General features: G+C 43.1%; 1 protein-coding gene across 1 annotated transcript in view; it reads right to left on the bottom strand.

Annotated features, from left to right (window-relative positions):
* TMEM168 (transmembrane protein 168) overlaps positions 1-1,436 on the bottom strand; it is a 38,310-nt gene extending 36,874 nt beyond the window's left edge. The window contains exon 1 of the mRNA XM_033958660.1: positions 1,107-1,436. The gene's annotated coding sequence lies outside the window, so the exon portion shown is untranslated. The remainder of the gene's footprint in view (positions 1-1,106) is intronic.
* Positions 1,437-20,093: the final 18,657 nt, after the last annotated feature.

Below are 20,093 nucleotides of genomic sequence, written 5' to 3'. Positions count from 1 at the left end.
AGCATCGGCTCCTTGATTTGTCTTTCAACTTACACTTACTATCTCTCAGACCACGAATTACTGTTTAACTACTAAACATTTTATGCTTTTATAATCTTTTTCAACAATACAAATTACTTTGGTATTCTTTCACTAAGCTGAGTTAGACATACCTAAAAATGTAGGTGGCAGTAAGTGCTCATGTGATAATTTTTTAAAAGTGGCTGCCCACTAATGGCAACATTAGTGCATAGCAATCAATGAAGAAAACAGAAAAAGAAGAAGAAGCATTTTTCAGACTGCAGTAAAAATATCATTAGAGCATAGAAAAGAGCCATATAAGGGCTTACTAAGTAGGGTTTACTATATGGCTCCAGAAAAAGGAGGACGGCTTGAGACATCCGTGTTTTACTTCTACTGAAAGCAATGGAAGTAAGGAGGACAGATAGAGACATCTGGGCTTTACTTCTTTTGAAACAAATGGAAGTAAAACCCGGATGTCTCCATCAGTTCTCCTTTTTCTGGAGCCATATGGTAACCCTATTGTTAAGGTTACTTTTTACTGACACTTTGTAAAAAGACCTCTTTGTAAACCAGTCTGTTACAGCTTCCCAGCCATAGAGTATAAAATTGCTGCCCAAATAAGTCTTGAAACAAACTTTGCTTATGAATTTCCACTATACATTTTTACTTATGTTAGCAAGTAATGCCAGAACTCCAGCAGTAACCAAATTTCAGAAGAGACGTGCGAGAAGTCCTTATTTATTTCCCTAATTGCTTCTTCCATTTGAACTTCATTACTTCCAGGTTCCCAAAACAACACTGGTGGAACTAGATCGGGGGAGTGGCTTACAACAACACATCTGTGTCCCTCATCTCGTGCTGTCATCAACTTCCATACTAAGTAATCACTCGACCACAGTCAATCACTACAGTCAAAATGACAGTCTGATTCATGTTTACCCTGTGCACAAGGTAAAGCGTCAAAAATAAAATATGTGTACCGAACAAACCACGAATCAAACCGCCGTCACAGACACGGGAAATAAAAGCATCAGGACTTCACTTCCAGGTCCTTCTTGCGAGAGGCGTACGTAGTAGCCTCCGAGTCCCGTCCCTACACTCACCTCCGCCCTGTCACGAAAACGAAGCTTCTTTCCGGTTGTGGCTGAGGAGCTCTTGACTCAGTCGCTACAACTGACTTCACTCTTCCTATAAAGTTTGCGTTTCCGACGCCATGTTAGAATCTGTCACCGTCAGCTACGGCGAGAGGGTTGGGACAAACTACATGTACTCGTAACGCGTAACCCCGGCTCTCAGGCATTCTGCTTTCTGTTTAAAGAGCGACGGAAGGTGTGTCGCGGGGCCGGCGCACAGAGTGGCATTTTCTCTTTTGTTTTCCTCTCTTCTCCCAAATAAACCTACGAGTCCTTCGCGGGCGTCCACAGAGGTACCGTAAAAGGCTGTCGGGGGCCCACGGATTATGCTACTTCCTGTTTACGCGCGGGCGGAACGCTGCAGAAAGGCATAATCCGTGGGCTCCGACAGCCCTTTGCCACTGCCGGCGTCCGCGAAGGACTCGAAGGGTTTTTGCGGATCGGGTAGGCGCTGAGGAAAGAAAGGAATGCGTGCTAGCAATCAGGGGTGGGGTGAGGTATGAGAGTGAAGGGGGAGACGCTCGACACTTGGGGTCGGAGAAAGGAAGAGGGACTGGACATGTCTGGAGGAGGAATGTCTCTCTATGGGTGGAGAAAAGGGAAGGAGATGGAGGAAGGCAGAGGAACATAAGAATTGCGGCTGCTAGGTCAGACCAATAGGCCATTGTGCCCAGCAGTCCGCTCTCGTGGAGGCCCCTAGGTCAAAGACCAGTGCCCTAACTGAGACCAGCCCTACCTGGGTACATTCTGGTACAGCAGAAACTTTGTCTTGAATCCCTGGAGGGTGTTTCCCCCTATAACAGCCTCCGGAAGAGCGTTCCAGTTTTCCACCATTCTCTGGAATGGTGGAAAACTATCCCCTTTTAACTTTAGAGAATGTCCTCTCGTTCTCCCTACCTTGGAGAGGGCGAACAACCTGTCTTTATCTACGAAGTCTATTCCCTTCATTATCTTGAATGTTTCGCTCATGTCCCTTCTCAGTCTCCTCTTCAAGGGAAAAGATGCCTAGTTTCTCTAATCTCTCGCAGTACAGCAACTTCTCCAGCCCCTTAACCATTTTAGTTGCTCTTCTCTGGACCCTTTCGAGTAGTACCCTGTCTTTCTTCATGTAAGACAACCAGTGCTGGACGCAGTACTCCAGGTGAGGGCGTACCATGGCCCAGTACAGCGGCACGATAACCTTCTCTGATCTGTTCATGATCCCCTTCTTAATCATTCCTAGCATTCTGTTTGCCCTTTTTGTTGCCACCACACATTGCGCAGACGGCTTCATCGACTTGTCGACCAGTACTCTCAAGTCTCTTTCCTGGAGGGTTTCTCCGAGTACCGCACCAGACATCCTGTATTCGTGTTTAAGATTTTTGTTAGCGACATGCATCACCTTACACTTATCCACGTTAAACCTTATTTGCAGCCCATTTCTCGAGTGTGTTTATGTCCTGTTGCAGGTCTTCACAATCCTTTTGCGTCTTCACTACTCTGAATAGCTTCATATCGTCCGCAAATTTAATCACCTCGCTCGTCATACCGATTTCTAGGTCGTTTATAAATATGTCGAAGAGCATGGGTCCAAGCACCGAACCCTGCAGCACTCCACTCGTGCCGCTTTTCCAGTCCGAGTATTGTCCATTTACCCCCACTCTCTGTTTCCTATCCGCCAACAACTTTTTTATCCACATGAGTATTTCACCCTCAATTCCATGGCTCACAATTTTTCGAAGTAGTCGTTCATGCGGGACCTTGTCGAACAACTGAAAATTCAGATATACTGTGTCGACTGGCTCGCCCTGGTCTATCTGCCTGTTTACTCACTCAAAGAAGTGCCAGACCTTGGTTGAGGGAACAAGGGATGTCTACAGTTCCACAATTTTACTTTTTATAATTGTTTTCACTATTTTGCCCAGCACTGGGGTCAGGTTTACTGGTCTGGAATTCCCCGGATCTCCCCTGGAATCCTTTAAAAAAAATCGACATAACATTGGCCACCCTCCAATCTTCAGGCCCATTTTAATTGTGGCCATATATCTTTCCTGCAACTAAAGCTGTTTTGAGATGGCATCTTGCCTTATCCATTATTAAAAGAAAAGAATTAAGATGATTAGCATTTTAAGGAGAAAACTGAGTACATTGGAAATTATTCATAAGAGAAGCAAAGATGGCAATGTCTTGCAAGAGCTGATCAATATGAGGGATAGGTTACCAGCTTTAGAAACTTCATGAGGATGTATTATATGAAATTGGCCAAAAGATACCCTTATAAACTATCAAACAACAGAAATTGTTGTTATGGCAGCTAAAAATTTAAAATTAAATGAAAGATATTGAAAATTCTGAAATCTGAAGTGTTAATTGCAAATTGTTGTTAGCAGCTTTATACTTTTGATACAGCTAAAACCTATTTTCTCAGGCAATGACTGGAAAAATTTGATCTTGCCTTTCAGCAAATATTAAGCAATTTATTGATAGACCTATTACTGTGGAAGTCATTTGTAGAGAGATTTCTTCTTTTTAAAAAGTCTACCTAGCTAATAATTTTAATGTACTTGCCCAAATCTTTTACATTAATTGCCTTGACCATATCCTCAAGTAACATATTCTACAACTTCCCACAGTTTTTCAGTCTTATGGTCATTAGTTTCTTGGAGGGTCCTCTTGTTTCTGTTTTATTTAACAGGTTTAAACAACCATCCCTTATTTAATCTTGCCACCCTTTATCATTTTTAGGCTTTCTTTGGCAATGTTTAGAAAAGCTCATATTTGTTTTGATGTTTTCCACTAAAGAGATGTGAGGGATTGGCTTACCTAATGTGCAACTTTACTACCAAACTCATTGGGTTCATCTCAAAGCGCCACCAACATATCCCATCAACTCTCCAATCTACTGATCACGACACCAGACTACAAAACTTTCAGAAGAGAAATAAAAACCCTGCTATTCAAGAAATCCATCAAGACAAATTAACACCGCAGGAAGCATTTCAGTCTCCCCAAGATCCCACAACCTTCTAACTAAATTATCTATCTTGTAATGACCCTGAAACAATGTTCAGATCTCCCCTGAAGTAACCCGCTCTGCTTCTCCTGGAAAAGTCCAGATAACCTCTTGTGTAATCTGCCTTGAACCGCAAGGTAATGGCGGAATAAAAATCACTAATGTAATGTAATTTGTGTTTGTAGAAGATATTAAATAATTGTTATTGGGTTCTGACCACCTATCTATTGTAAATATTAATATAATTTTTTTTTGAGGGGGGTGTAGACTAGAATCTCACCTTTATCCTTCCATGCCACTTGTAGCCCAGATTTTTTGTACCAGATATAGAACTAACCCTGGGTTAGTTGGCTGAGGAACTGTGAAGGTATAATCTTGATTTTATTCTTGTTTGCAAAGCTTGTTTTATAAATGGCTTCTTTGATATAAGAAGGAATTAAACATAGTTCCATCAGTTTGTCTTTTGTCAATATTTTCAACTAAGGATATTTTTTTTGTGCCGTCCCAACAATAAAGTCTAAATCTTTTGGATGTTATAGCTGTTTGCTTCGGGTTAAGGGATTAGTTACATTTTGAAGTCACTCCATGGTGGGTCTTGTAATATGGTTGAAAAATATATTGATAAGCATGAAAACAGTGTGTTACAAGATAACCATAAGCTTAATACATGGGATTCTTTTCTTTAATTTGGCTTTTTCAGTATTAAGCTCTTGTGAGCAACATGTGTACAAAAGGAGGAATAAAGAAAATCCCTCCCCTATTTTTTTATGAATATGTTTATAGAACTTGATCTGGCCAGTTTTGTAAAGGGAGGTAAAATATCTAAATAACCCCCCCCCCTTTTTTTTTTTTTACAAAATCGCGAAAGCAGATTTTAGCGCTGGCTGGCGCACTGAATGCTCTGCATTGCTCTCGACACTCAGAGTTCTTATAAGCATTGAGAGCAGCGCAGAGCATTCAGTGCACTGGCCTGTGCTCAAAACTGCTTCTGCAATTTTGTAAAAGGGGTGGGAGGGTTTTTTTTAGATATTTTACCTCCCTTTACAAAACTGGCCAGAACAAGTTCCATAAACATATTCATAAAAAATAGACACACTAATCAATAACTTGTACATATGTGAAGCACCAACAGCAGGGGCACTATAAAACTATGCTGAGGAGTAATTCTGCTAAGCGCACACTAAGGGGGCAATTCGATGAGTGGGTGCCTTCATTTAGGCATCCCAATGCTGCAGGGTGAGAGCCTATTCTGTAACTGCATCTGGGCACCCAGCTTCTGTTATACAACGCTACCCTAACCCAGGATCAGTGTTCCTTACATTTATGCACCTGCAGTTACACCAGCATAACAATGATCGCAGTAGAGACATGCATAACGTAAGTTATGAGGGTTAAGTGAGAGGCCTGTCCATGGTCTACCCATGTGTATGCCCCGCCTCCCACCTTGTATTTACACACTATGCAACTTATTTGTGCAGTTACTGAATACCACTTGGGTGCCCTGTTGGCAATCTCATGGGTTAGTACACACTTAACACACATAAATGGTAGTAACTTAAAACATTCCTCTTTAAAGACGCCTTTACCTTGTAAATATTATTTCCTTTGAAATTCAATTATCCTTTACAGAATTCTTAAGGCAACCAAAACACTTTTTTTTTTTTTTTAGAAGTGACCTCCCCTGCCTAATTGTACCTCTCTCTCTCCCATTTCCCTCTTTTATTTTTATCACAATGTATTTATTATTTTTTTCCTTCCCATTCTTTCCTAATGTATCATGTGCATTCATGTGCAAATATTTCCTTTTTTTTTTTTTTTTTTAACTTAGCCAAGTTTTTATTCTTTTTTTAAAACTTTTACTACATATTATTGTAAACCGTTTAGATAAACGATATATCAAAAATTAAGAAAACTTGAAACTATTCTGGACATTAGCATGCATAAATGTGCACGCCCAGTTATAAAATTACCCTATCAAAATTTTATCAAATGCGCAAACATTGTCTATCATGTACATATAATTTCAATAGAAAAAGCTTTGTATACTTGTGTAGTCATTAAATAACTTCCATAGCTTTGCCTTGGAAGCTGCTGAATAATTCTTATATAAGCATGTGCCATTCAAAAGAACACACTATTATTGACATTTAAAACATCATTAACATTCCTGTCTTTTATTAAGCTGCGATAGAGCATTTTAGCGTGGGCTGGTGAGGTAAATGTTCCGATGCTCATAGGAATTGAATGAGTATCGGAGCATTTACCTCACCAGCCTGCGGTAAAATGCTCTACTGCAATTTGATAAAAGGGGCCCTTTCTCCTGATTTTATTTTTCAGTCAGGCACTGCTGTAGCTACAATTTTTGCAAACTCTTTCCACAGCATCACACTCATCATGAATCAATAGCAAATTAGGGTGTGCCAGGGCTGAGCTTTAGAACAGTATGCAGACTTACTGATACATGAACTAATGTGAACAGGACAATGACTATAATAAATAGTGAACACCATTTATTGTGTTAAAACCTCTGAGACAGTTTGATGCATATTAGGGCAAAAGAGCACTAAGAATAAGATACATTCAATAGAACCAAGAACCAGTTTTGGAAAAATTGGCAGTGTTGCTTTTAACATGTGAAATTGGATCAATATAGAAAATAACAAAATAGATAGGAAAGTAAATTACTACGGATATTTCTGCCTACAATCATATTTTATACTCAATTTCCATCTTTGGCCCTGACCCTTTTATTCTATTTTTCATATATTCCAATGCAGATTATTTCTTCTTTGTCTAAAAATAATTACTTGGGGCTCCTTTTACTAAGGGGTCCTTTTATTAAGGTGCATTAACTGCCTCTAACTTCCTAAGCACTGATTTAAAACATCTTGAAAATTGATTATTAAATTCAAAGTTTGCTCTGTGCTCTAAATGAATTCTGTTGGAGGCTATGATGGGTATAAGTCTATTCGATGTTTCTACTAACTGGCCTAGTAGTATTACCAGTAGACCCAATCCTATCCATATTTTTGCATATTTCTTTACAATTAAGTGATATTGTCAATCATTGTTGCTCACAGCTGTTTCTTACAGACATTTTAGAAAACAGCTAAAAACCTATCTTTTCTCCAAATACCTGACTAGCTGACTCATTCAAATATACGATTATGTTTAATGTTTAGAATCATTTGTAAACCGTGTAGAACTTTATGGTAACACGGTCTATAAGTATTATGTTATGTTATGTTATGTTATATATAAGCCAGTAAAATAGTTAAGGTATAATTTAAGCAGCAATACAGGATTATAGGTACTTAGCAACTATGTTAAACCTTGAATAATCCATATTTATCCTATTTTTTGGTTCACGTTAAAGGTTCATTCTAAGGGTGGTGGGGTCTGTCAGAGATAAGTTCTTCAGTATTTGTGTAACCCCCTCTTTGCCCAGATGCTGGCAGGAGGTACACAACATATTTTATTTGCTGGGACAAGAGTTGGGGGCCAGCCTCAGATACTAGACCCCACAGCAAACATGCACCAGACTTCCACTCGCTCACTCAGAAGGAAAACAGACGGCTGAGGGGAGATATGATTGAAGTCTATAAAATCCTGAGTGGAGTAGAACGGGTACAAGTGGATCGATTTTTCACTCCATCAAAAATGACAAAGACTAGGGAACACTCGATGAAGTTACAGGGAAATATTTTTAAAACCAATAGGAGGAATTTTTTTTTCACTCAGAGAATAGTTAAGTTCTGGAACTCGTTGCCAGAGGTTGTGGTGAGAACAGATAGCGTAGCTGGTTTTAAGAAAGATTTGGACAATTTCCTGGAAGAAGAGTTCACAGTCTGTTATTGAGAAAGACATAGGGGAAGCCACTGCTTGCCCTAGATTGGTAGCACGGAATGTTGCTACTCCTTGGATTTTGGCCAGGTACTAGTGACCTGGATTGGCCACCATGACAACGGGCTACTGGCTACTTGATGAACCATTGGTCTGACCCAGTAAGGCTGTTCTTATGTTTTTAACTTAGGGCACCAAAAAGGCTATCCTAAATAAACTTCGAAAGAAATTATAAACCTATGTTTTCTACTGTTATGAATTGTAGAGGACAGCATTCAGTGTTTCTATATGAAGGCCTTTGCTAACCTACAAAGGGGGGAGGGGGGGAGGTGGAGGGGGGTCTGAATAGAAACAGGCACATGGTTTGTGCTGAGTCTAGTGATTTACTAGATTCCCAGAACAGGTGCTACCACAGGAGACCACTCATTAGTGATGGGCACTCTGATTCTAGAGGGAGTAGGTGAGGTATTTAAGTTGAATGTATTTTCTGGGGTGTACACATTGGAAATCACACACTTGTAACATTACATAAGAAACATTGGGGTTCTTTTACTAAGGCATGCTAGCTGTTTTAGCACATGCAGGACGGCAGGAGCGAAGGGAAGGCAGGAGGAAGCAGCCGGAGCAGGCTGTTGGACCGGGGTCGAGGCGAGAGTTAGCTCCGCCCACCCCCACCCGCGTCACAGGTTGCATCGGGCCCGGGCTCCCCCTTTAATTAGAAGGGAGCCAGGGCACGAGGCAAGCCTCGGCAGCGTTTTTCTTTTCTTTTTTCCTTGCAGGAGCGAAGGGAAGGCAGGAGGAAGCAGCCGGAGCAGGCTGTTGGACCGGGGTCGAGGCGAGAGTTAGCTCCGCCCACCCCCACCCGCGTCACAGGTTGCATCGGGCCCGGGCTCCCCCTTTAATTAGAAGGGAGCCAACGGCGCCCAGCCGTTCGGCGCACGGCGAAGGCGAGCGGCAAAGGCGCTCGCCTTAGCGAGATCACCTTTGCGTAGGAGCCTTGAGAGGGAGCCAGGAACGCCAAGTAACTCACATTCTCTTCTCTCTTCTCTCTCTCTCTTACCCACAGCAGGAACATACCAGCACTTCATGAAAGCAATGGAGGACCCAGGATCCCAGAGGTACTTTCCGGTATACTGCACAGAGTGTAATATGTACGACTACCTCCCCTTGGGAAGGCGGGAGTACATATGCAGTCGGTGTCAGGAACTGGAAAGCCTGAGGATGGAGGTCGGAAGATTGAGGGTCAGGGTCCAGGAACTGGAGGGACTAGAGGGACTGCGCAACACAGAGGAGACGAGCTGGTCAACCGAAGACACAGACGGAGCAGGCCCCATTGTGGATCAGGTGAGGGACCTCGAGAGATTCATCGAGGAGGCCTATAGGAGGAAGGTGGAGGAACAGGACCAGCAGCTGCACAGACGGATGTCGGCAGACGAGACCCAGGATCTACAAGGGGACACCGGGGAAGGACCTAGTGGAGGAACCACGCAAGAGGAGGAGACCGCGACTCACCAGGACCCCGAGGAAGAGACACCACACTACACCGAGGACACGGACCTGAGACAGAGGAGGTGGCTGAGGAAAGGGAAGTCTGCTATTGTGGTGGGAGACTCGATCTTGAGAGAGGTAGACAGTCACGTAGCTGGAGGAAGGGAGGACCGGCTAGTGACTTGTCTCCCAGGGGCCAAGACACGAGACATCACTGATAGGATTGAGAGGATCCTAGACGGAGCAGAGACAGAGGAGACTGCGGTAATAATCCACGTCGGAACAAACGATGTGAGCCGGAGGAACTTCAGCATGGACGCACTGACTGACCAGTTCAGGGTCCTGGGACGAAAGCTGAAGCGGAGCACACGGAGGATAGCATTCTCGGAGATCCTGCCTGTACCGAGAGCAGATGCAAAGAGGCAGTCAGACATCCAAGCTGTGAATGCATGGTTGAGGAGATGGTGCCAGGAGGAGGGCTTCCGCTTTGTGAGGAACTGGACGTCCTTCTGGAGAAAGAACAAGCTCTACCGGCGGGACGGCCTGCACCTGAGCACAGCGGGAACCAGACTACTGGCAGCCAATGTGAGGAAGGAGATCGAGAGGGCTTTAAACTGAGGAGAGGGGGAAAGCCGACAGCTGATCTGATGTTGACGCTTCGGAAAACAGTATCCAGAACAGATGCTGAACGAGCTGACTGCAGGGAGGAAACAGAGGGACCGGAAGATCTCAAAATCAGACAGCGAGGGAAACAACAGGTAAAGGGAGCTTGCTGGGAGAAGACTAAGGGGCACAGGGACACGGGGCTGGGTGGCATGAGGGCGAAAGCCGAGGGTAATATAGAGGTACCACAGGGCGAAGGGGATCAAACAGAGGCTCAAGGGATGATAGCCCAGGAGGGGGACGGTAGGGCTAGGAATCCCAGAGGAAAAGCGGAGACGTGGGGTGGCAGGAATGTGGGGAAGCAGGAAGCCAAGAGGGTAAAGGCTGAGGGCAAAGCAGAAACACAGAGAGCGGGAAAATTGCCAGAAATCCAAGGGCAAGTGGCCCAGGTAAATACAAAGGTGGAAGAAAAACGACGGGACCTGCGGGGCTTATATGCAAATGCAAGAAGCCTCACGGCCAAGATGGGTGAACTAGAAGTCGTGGCCAAAGAGGAGGACCTGGATATAATTGGGATTGTAGAAACCTGGTGGACAGAGGAAAATCAATGGGATGTAGCGCTGCCGGGGTACAAGCTCTACAGGAGGGCAGGACCCACAAAAAGGGGGGAGGCATAGCACTATATATAAAGGACTCTATCCACTCGATCAGGATGGATATGGCAACAAAGGCAGAGGAGCTGGAATCGCTATGGGTCAAATTACCGGGAAACAAGGGTGCGGGCATAAAACTGGGGCTTTACTATCGACCACCTGGTACACCAGAGGGAGTCGGACACGACTTGGAAGCGGAACTGAAACAGGAGTGCAGGACTGGAAGTGTAACAGTGATGGGGGACTTCAACTACCCAGGGATAGACTGGAGTACGGGTCACTCCAACTGCACGAGGGAGACAGGATTTGTAGAAGCTGTGAAGGACTGCTTCATGGAGCAACTAGTCAAAGAACCGACGCGAGGGGGTACTACTCTTGACCTCATCCTAAACGGTTTAGGGGGGCCTGCAAGAGGGGTAGAAGTGGGAGGACCGCTAGGAAACAGTGATCACAACATGATCAGATTCACATTAGAAAGAGGGACACCCATAGTTAGGAGGACCGCAACAACTGCGCTGAACTTCAAGAAAGGGAACTATGTTGCTATGAGGGAAATGGTGGGGAGGAAGCTCAGAAACATCTTTAGGATGGAGACTGTGGGAAGCGCCTGGACCCTATTCAGGGACACCCTGCAGGAAGCGCAAAGAATGTACGTCCCCAGTTTCAGGAAAGGCTGCAAGAACAAGCGATCAAAGGACCCGGTTTGGATGTCAATAGAAGTAAAGAGGGCGATAAAAGACAAAAAAGTATCTTTCCAGAGTTGGAAAAAGGACCCAACAGAGGAAAACCGTCAGGCGCACAGGAAATGCCAAAAGGAATGCCACCGGGAAGTTAAAAAAGCAAAAGGGAAATACGAAGAGGGGCTGGCCAGGGAGGCGAAAAACTTCAAGGCATTCTTCAGTTACGTTAAGGGGAAGCGACCAGCGAGAGAGGAGGTGGGGCCGTTGGACGATGGGGACAGGAAGGGAGTGATTAAGGAGGATAAAGAGGTAGCTGAGAGGTTGAACACGTTCTTCTCGTCGGTTTTCACGAGCGAAGACACTTCTAATATACCGGACTCAGAGGACCTCATGAGTGGGGATCAGGCTGAGAAATTAGAACACATAGAGGTAAGTAAGGAGGATGTCCTCAAACAGATAGACAGGTTAAAATGCGGCAAATCACCGGGCCCGGACGGGATCCACCCAAGGGTTCTGAAGGAACTAAGACAGGAAATAGCGGGCACAATCCAACATGTTTGCAACCTATCCTTGAAAACGGGTGAGGTACCAGAGGACTGGAAATTGGCAAATGTCACACCCATCTTCAAGAAGGGATCGAGGGGTGACCCCGGGAACTACAGGCCGGTGAGCCTGACTTCAATTATAGGGAAGATGGTGGAAGCTATGATCAAGGACGGCATTTGCGAGCACATTGAGAGGAATGGCCTACTGAGAACAAGCCAGCACGGATTCTGTAAGGGGAGATCGTGCCTAACGAACCTGCTGTACTTCTTTGAGGGAATAAGCAGTCGCATGGACAAAGGGGAGCCCATAGACATCATTTACCTCGATTTTCAGAAGGCTTTCGACAAGGTGCCACATGAAAGGCTACTTAAGAAGCTTTGGAACCACGGGGTGGGAGGGGATGTGCACAGATGGATCAAGCACTGGTTGTCGGGTAGACTGCAGAGGGTTGGAGTAAAGGGTCAATACTCTGACTGGCGGGGAGTCACGAGCGGTGTGCCACAGGGATCGGTGCTGGGGCCGTTACTCTTTAACATATTCATCAATGACCTGGAAAAGGAGGCAAAGTGTGAGGTTATAAAATTCGCAGACGATACCAAACTGTGCGGCAGAGTTAGGACCAGGGAGGAGTGTGAGGACCTACAAAGAGACCTGGACAAGCTGGAAGACTGGGCAAACAAATGGCAAATGCGCTTCAACGTGGACAAATGCAAGGTCATGCATATAGGGAAAAAGAACCCGTTGTTCAGCTACAAATTGGGGGGGGGGGGGTATTGATGGGAGACAGCAGACTCGAGAGAGACTTGGGTGTGCTGGTGGATGCATCACTGAAGCCATCTGCACAGTGCGCAGCAGCCTCGAAAAAAGCCAACAGGATGCTGGGCATCATAAAAAAGGGCATAACAACCAGAACACGGGAAGTCATCATGCCATTGTATCGAGCGATGGTGCGTCCGCATCTGGAATACTGCGTTCAGTACTGGTCGCCGCACCTCAAGAAGGACATGGCGGTACTTGAGAGAGTCCAAAGGAGAGCAACGAGAATGGTAAAAGGGCTGGAACACTGCTCATACGCCGAGAGGCTGGATAGGCTGGGGCTCTTCTCTCTGGAAAAAAGGAGGCTCAGGGGAGATATGATAGAGACCTTCAAGATCATGAGGGGCATAGAGAGGGTGGATAGGGACAGATTCTTCAGACTGAAGGGGACAGCAAATACAAGGGGGCATTCTGAGAAACTGAAGGGAGATAGGTTCAGAACAAATGCAAGGAAGTTCTTTTTCACCCAGAGGGTCGTGGACACTTGGAATGCGCTACCGGAGGAAGTGATCAGGCAGGGTACGGTCCAAGGATTCAAACAGGGATTGGACGGATTCCTGAGGGATAAAGGGATCATGGGATACTGAGGGAGGAGCTGGGATGTAACAAAAGTATAGAAAGTTGTCAGGTAATGAGTATAAACCAACCAGGTCGTGCATGTGCAGGACCGGAGGGCTGGGACTTCGATGGGAAGGCAGGACCAAATTGGGAGGCCAAGGTGGCAGGGGAGCCCCTTCAGATGATTAAGACAGGTCGTGATCTGTTTGGGCCGCCGCGGGAGCGGACTGCTGGGCAGGATGGACCTATGGTCTGACCCGGCAGAGGCACTGCTTATGTTCTTATTAGTGAAATTTTATATTCGGGACAGAGAATCTGGTTTTTGGTTCTCTGTTTCCCAGTGCTGACAAAATAAAATGTTATCATATTTTGCTATGATGATTGGTTATTGATAGATGGAAATCTGGAGACCTTGAACTGAACTGTTTGAGATTGTCCAAAGATACTGTGAGCCTTCGGGACAGTAAGGGAATTTTTCAAGTACCTTTCTTATTTCTAATCTTAATGTATATTTTCTGTAAACCGCTTAGAACCTAACGGATGTAGCGGTATATAAGAAATAAATTACATACTGATTACCGTTTGGTACTTGGTAAGAAATGTATTCTTACTAGTCCCTTCAATACCTCTGAATATCCTTATTTTCTTCCTGTTAGTGCAAAGGCAATCAGATATTATGGAAACTTTGAAAGTGGTTAGACTGAATAACTTGGCCAAGTAAGTATGCTTTCACTTTTGATATTTTTATTTCACAGGAATATTTCTGTTTTAATCTCTGTTTCACTCTCTGGGTTAGTTTGGGGATATTCTTCTTTCCTGTTTGAAGGATCCTCAAACTCCACCACCCTTTCCTGGTTCGGCGGTTTTCAGGTCTATTTCTTCAGTTTTACCACTGCATTATCAGCAGTACCAGTGTAATTCCTGGCAGCCATTTTGGGGCCGATTCTGCAAGCAGCACTTGCTGCAGCAGGCACCCACATAACAGGTGCCTGCAGTGTGTCAATCATCGACAGACGCCTCATCCAGAATCACAGCTTGATGAGACTCTAGGTGCTGGAAATGTAGGTAAGAGTTTCACAGGTCTATATTTCCAGCATCTAGGGTCCCATCAGAATTGTGGCTAGTGGAACATAGTGACGCTGAAGTCTGCCACTGCCCCTAACCATGTCACTACGTGCCACTAGCCACCAAGGACCTAGGTGCTAGTCCTGGAGGCCATGTAGCTACCCCTTTTTTAAAATTAGTTTTTAATTGGTAAACCGCAGCCACTGCTGACCCCAGAGGTCTTCCCTTACCTGTACAGTGATTTCAGCCATTTGTAAAGATGGTAAGGTGGACCTAGGGAGCCCTAAGCGACTCCTGAGTAGGACAGCTGAGAGCATTATCTGTGCTCTCTTTACAGTTCTGACAATCCAGATGATATGTGGCCAGTGCTCTGTGTAAGAGGCTAGGGCCTTCTGTAGTTTCAGCGTTACATAGAAGTGGCAACAGGGCTGGTCCAACCATTCAGGATGACTAGGTGAGTGACTGGGATAGCACACAGTTGCTGCAATCAAAGCAAACAATGGATCCTGACAACTACACAAACTCAGAGTCATTAGTACATACTGCTATCTGCAGGGAGAGGGAGTGTGAGCAAGAGCATGAGCACACACACAACACATTTTAAGATGTAAAATAATAGTGTTCACTTATGCATTTATACAGGATTGTTGTGGGTGGGGGTAGTATTTGGATTATCAGGATTAATTATCAAAATCTCAGGGAGGGGGTAAGGCTAATGGTTGCCTAGGGTACCTAATAAAAAGCGAGAGGCATTGAGAAACCGGCTACTACTTGCTGGAAGATTTTGCGTTTTTGGCCTTTTTACCTTAAGAATAGTCTTGAATAAATTGGGTTTTGAACTAAGAAAAAAATATTTAATCTAATCTAATCTAAACCTTAAGTTTATATACCGCATCATCTCCAAAGTTAAAATTTTTTGTTACATCTTATGGCAAAGAAGTCTAGTCTTTCTAGACTCTCACCAGGATCACCCAAATTTCTAATCTCAGTTTATAGTTGAATCAACCTTTTTTGGGGTAAAAGGTCACCTGAGTTTATATTGGGATTGGCTTATATTTGAGTATATATGGTAGTCAATAAAGGATGATTTACTTTATCCAGAAAACAGATCGGTCAGACTGTAGGGAAGTGCATGAAAATTCAGAAGACCAACCCAATTATGTTTCACAATGTGTTCCAAATAATGTATTTTTGAATATGTTATAGAATGTGGAGACGGCTTTGCCTTTTAAGGGTTAAATCACACCAAGTTCTAACTGTAGCTTTATCTTGTAAAGATTCAATAAAACAAATAGATGCCAAAGTCTGAGATAAGCGAAACCACTGAAGCTGAAATGTAGCATGTGTTAAAGGAGTGAATACAGTAGATAAATCTTGTAATGAACAGAGCTGACCATTTAACATAAATTGATTGTGTCCAAATGCCAGCATGATGCCATTTTGTTCCAGAGCAGCATTTTAAAAAATAAGTTTAGGATTGTTCCATATTGACATTTGTTTTTCAGACCAAAGAGAAACATCTGCCAGTTTATCAAAGCTGTGTATAACGGATTGTGTAGAAGACATTATTCCATCTCAAATCAAAAAATTCAGTTTAATCATAGAACCAAACAATGAAATTAGAAGAGGGAAGCATATGTACTGTTCTACTTCTAGCCATGCAGGAGATTCTAAAGGCGAAGATTCACTGTAACCGGTATGCTCCATATTTCATTAAGGAAGCAAGATGGTATAGGATAGAACCTATCCAGCAAGTTAATGTCAACATTCATTCTGAAAGCTTTACATATTGCATTCCAAAAATTCAGTTTCTTTGTTTTGCCAAAGAAAAAAAAAAATAGGATAATTCACAATCCAATCATTTGTAAAAGGATTTTTGGACATAAAGATGGTAACATGGAAAGAACATTCAAAATATGAGGAGCCAGAGTCATCTTAATGGAACTCAATCTGCCCTACCGAGCATGGTTCAATGATGACTAGTAATGTACTTTAGATACTGTACATTCAAAGACAAAATTTACTTCCACTTTATGAATTTGTATACCTAGATATTTAAGACCTTTTGTATTCCAAATAAACTTAATATGGGAAAAATCTATTGGTTCTAAAAAATTGAGTAGGAAAATGTCAGATGTATCCCAACTTATTTTATATCTAGAATATTTGGAATAAGAGGAAACCAAAGAAACAAAAGCTAGGATAGATGGAATAGATACAAAAAATAGATCATCATCTGCATATGTTGCTAGTTTTATTTGCCTTTTGTCAATCTGAATACAGGCAGTCCCCAGATTACAAACATCCAATTTACGTCAGACTCATACTTATGAGCACAGTCCGGTATCTCTGTTCCTTCCTTCCCTGTGGCCGTTGATGGCTGACCAACAGGAGCAGTGCTGTAAACAGGATGTCCGAGGTCGGCCCCATTGGGTTCTTTCCTCTGCTGTGTCTGGATTCTTGCCCAGAAATAACTAAGAAAAACCCCAACAATGAATTTTTAGATTGAATCAGGTTGGGCAGACTGGATGGACCATTCGGGTCTTTATTTGCCATCATCTATGATGTTACTATGATGTCACTTCCTTTAGGCAGACATGGCAGAGGAAAGGACCCAATGGGGCTGACCTCAGGTGTCCTGTTTACATCACTGCTCCTGCCAGTTAGCCACCGAAGGCCATGGGAAGGGAAGAAACAGAAATGCTCCTGGCAGCCAGCTGTTACCACTTTGGGAAGGCTGTGGAGAGTGGAGGATCAGACAGTGCCTCTCCAACTGCTCCAGGTGATACTGCTTTCCTCTTGTTTTCTTCTTTCTTTACTCTTAAATGCTAATTTTTGAAAACTTGTCTCTGTATCACCTTCTCTGTATTATCAGAACATTCTTCATTTTCTGTTTCTTCAAAAGCTGTATTTTCTTCCAGCTCATTTCTGGACACAATTTCTCTTTCTTCCACTGTCTGTGGTACATTTTTGGTTGACCCGTCACTTGCAAGAATTTTAATTTGGTTGTTCATCAACCAGAGCCTCATACTTTTCTATTTCTACTTGTCAGCTATTAACTTCTTCCCATGTTAATACAGGACACACAACCCAGGCAGCCAGCACCTGACACCAGCTACCTACATATGCTCCCCTCACCACCTCCCTGCCCGCTCATTCCATTTAGTGGAATTAAAAAAAGGCTCAAAGAAGGGTGACCAAAATGATTAAGGGAATGGAACTCATCTTATTGTCCTTATGTATTAGTGCTAACTTTATATACCTTTTTCAAATTGTCTAATACAAATTAACTGTACAAATATACACAAATAGCACACAGATTCTCATATTCTGAGTTACTTACACATCTGACTTAGCAACAGCTTTAAAAAACATAACTCGGGGACTGTCTGTACCTTAAATATCTGAAGATGTATGGAGGATAAAAGGGATTCTAGGGCAAGGTTAAATAATGAGTCCCAAAATCCAAATTTTACATAACCCCTTACCTTTTTCCAAGTCATCTTGCTTATCTATTATTGGTTCTTCACAGACTCTAAAGTTTTAGTTTTTTCAAAATAGGCTGATCCCCTACATTAATTTTGTTACTGTCACTTGAGGCTTTTAGCTCAGATCTGAGACCACTCAGTGATGTCTAGCCTTAAAATGTTTGATTGTTTTACTGAACTTAATATACTGCCATTCTTGATTTGTGGATTAGTGCCAGTTTGTCTGATTTTATCACTGGTGATTCTGATAAATTTGGGCATTCATTGGGTAGCAGCTTTGCCTAACTGCTCAACTATTGTAATATTCTGTTCTTGCTTGTTTCTTATTAGATTGCCTGAACTGAGCCAAAATAGATAGCTAACTAGGCAGATCTGGCTTTGAAAGCAAGTAAGGAAACCACGCATAGCAGGGCTCATGGAATTCTTTCTAACCCCTCTGCATGTAAATCCATATGGGTGTGAAGAGTATGTACATGAATTGTGTGGCTCAGAAAACTACAGGTAATGGTTTTAAACTGAAAAATGCCCAGATCTAATACCTACCATTCTGCCTTCTGGACATTACTGCAAAATTCTGCCGACTTCTGGAAAAAGCCAATTAGCAATATTAACCTTCTGAGTCCTAAGCACATTGCATAAGGCCCTCCTAAACATGTAAATCCAAAGTATGTGCAAAGTTTGTCAATGGTTTAATCTGGGCCTGCCCACAGCAGTAGATACTTAGCAATATGTATAACAGCTTATTTATTGTAGTAGTTTTCAAAGTAGAATTAACAAAGAAAATGAAATAAAGTGATAGGGAAATACTATTTCTAGTGTGTGCATCTGTGGGTATGTACAGGACGTGTGCTGTGATCATGTGAAAGGTAGCTGGGAGTGATAGTTAGAATCATGTAGGGGTAGTAATGGGGGGGGCTAGTTTTTATTGGGGGGAGTTGTAGGGTAGTTTTGGGGTATAGGTATTTTGTAGATGGTTATTTGGGGGGGGGGGGGGGGCTGGGCACTTTGCAGGTTGGTAGAGTAACTTACAGGCAGATGGAGTGATGGTGAAAGGGTGTTTAGAAAGTTTGGGTGAGGTTTATCATCTGTGGAAGCCCAAGTATGACTTAGCCCATTTTCAAACTGCTTTCATCCTAATGTCTTATCACATTCCATAACAATTTTTTCCCCAGACAGATCCCTTATTGTATACAAAGACTTAATTGTTCAATAGCATAGTATATTTATTCCAGAAATGATGGTTCCAATCCTATTCCCTCGAGACAGGAGTATTTTTCCGTCAATTTATAATACATGTAACTAATGGGCAGACTGGACTATTGAGGTCTTCTTTCTGCGATCATTTACTATATTACTAATGCCACAATTAGCTGCTTTTTATGATGCTGTAAGGCTCTAGCGGTGTTTAAATGGTAGAATGCCTCCATGAGGACTATACAATCAGAACAGAGTGAGGCTCATTGAGGTGCACTACTACTTCAGATAACTAGACAAGAACACAACCCAGAAATGTGCCAAAACCACATTACACTATGATGCCATCGAGGCAGAGAACCATCACAATGTGTCAGAAAATCTCCCGAGTGGTATATACACCCTTCAGCACCAGCATTGCCTGCTGTAATAGACACTGGGTAAATGCTTCCTTGTGAGAGTTTGCAGTATTCTGCGAGTGTTGCTTGGGGCAAATATGCTTCAAATTGTGACAGACCAGACTATATACAATGAAACTACAAAAAGGTTTCTTATTAAAACAACAAAAAAAAGTAAATATTTAGGTGGGAGTGGGGAAGAGAACTGAAAGTTTAGGCAACCATCTTGGATTTGGCTCTCTAGCATCCCACTTCTCCCTTCTATCCAACAAAGAAATGTGTATGTTGAAAAGCCTTATAAAATTGAATGGTGGTATACACCAGTGATTCCCAACCCTGTCCTGGAGGAACACCAGGCCAATTGGGTTTTCAGGCTAGCCCTAATGAATATGCATGAAGCAAATTTGCATGCCTATCACTTCCATCATATGCAAATCTCTCTCATGCATATTCATTAGGGCTAGCCTGAAAACCCGATTGGCCTGGTGTTCCTCCAGGACAGGGTTGGGAACCACTGGTATACACCATAAAAAGTAGCCAGACTGAAAATTTGCATCTACTTATAAGTAATCTTTGCATAAGCTTTCTCAGAGTTGGAAAAAAAAAAATAAAAGGACACTTTATAAATTAATA

Source organism: Geotrypetes seraphini, chromosome 9, assembly GCF_902459505.1.
Source record: "Geotrypetes seraphini chromosome 9, aGeoSer1.1, whole genome shotgun sequence".
Taxonomy (NCBI): Eukaryota; Metazoa; Chordata; class Amphibia; order Gymnophiona; family Dermophiidae; genus Geotrypetes; species Geotrypetes seraphini.
The sequence above is the reverse complement of the archived record's forward strand: the minus strand, read 5'-3'. Positions and strand labels throughout refer to the sequence as shown.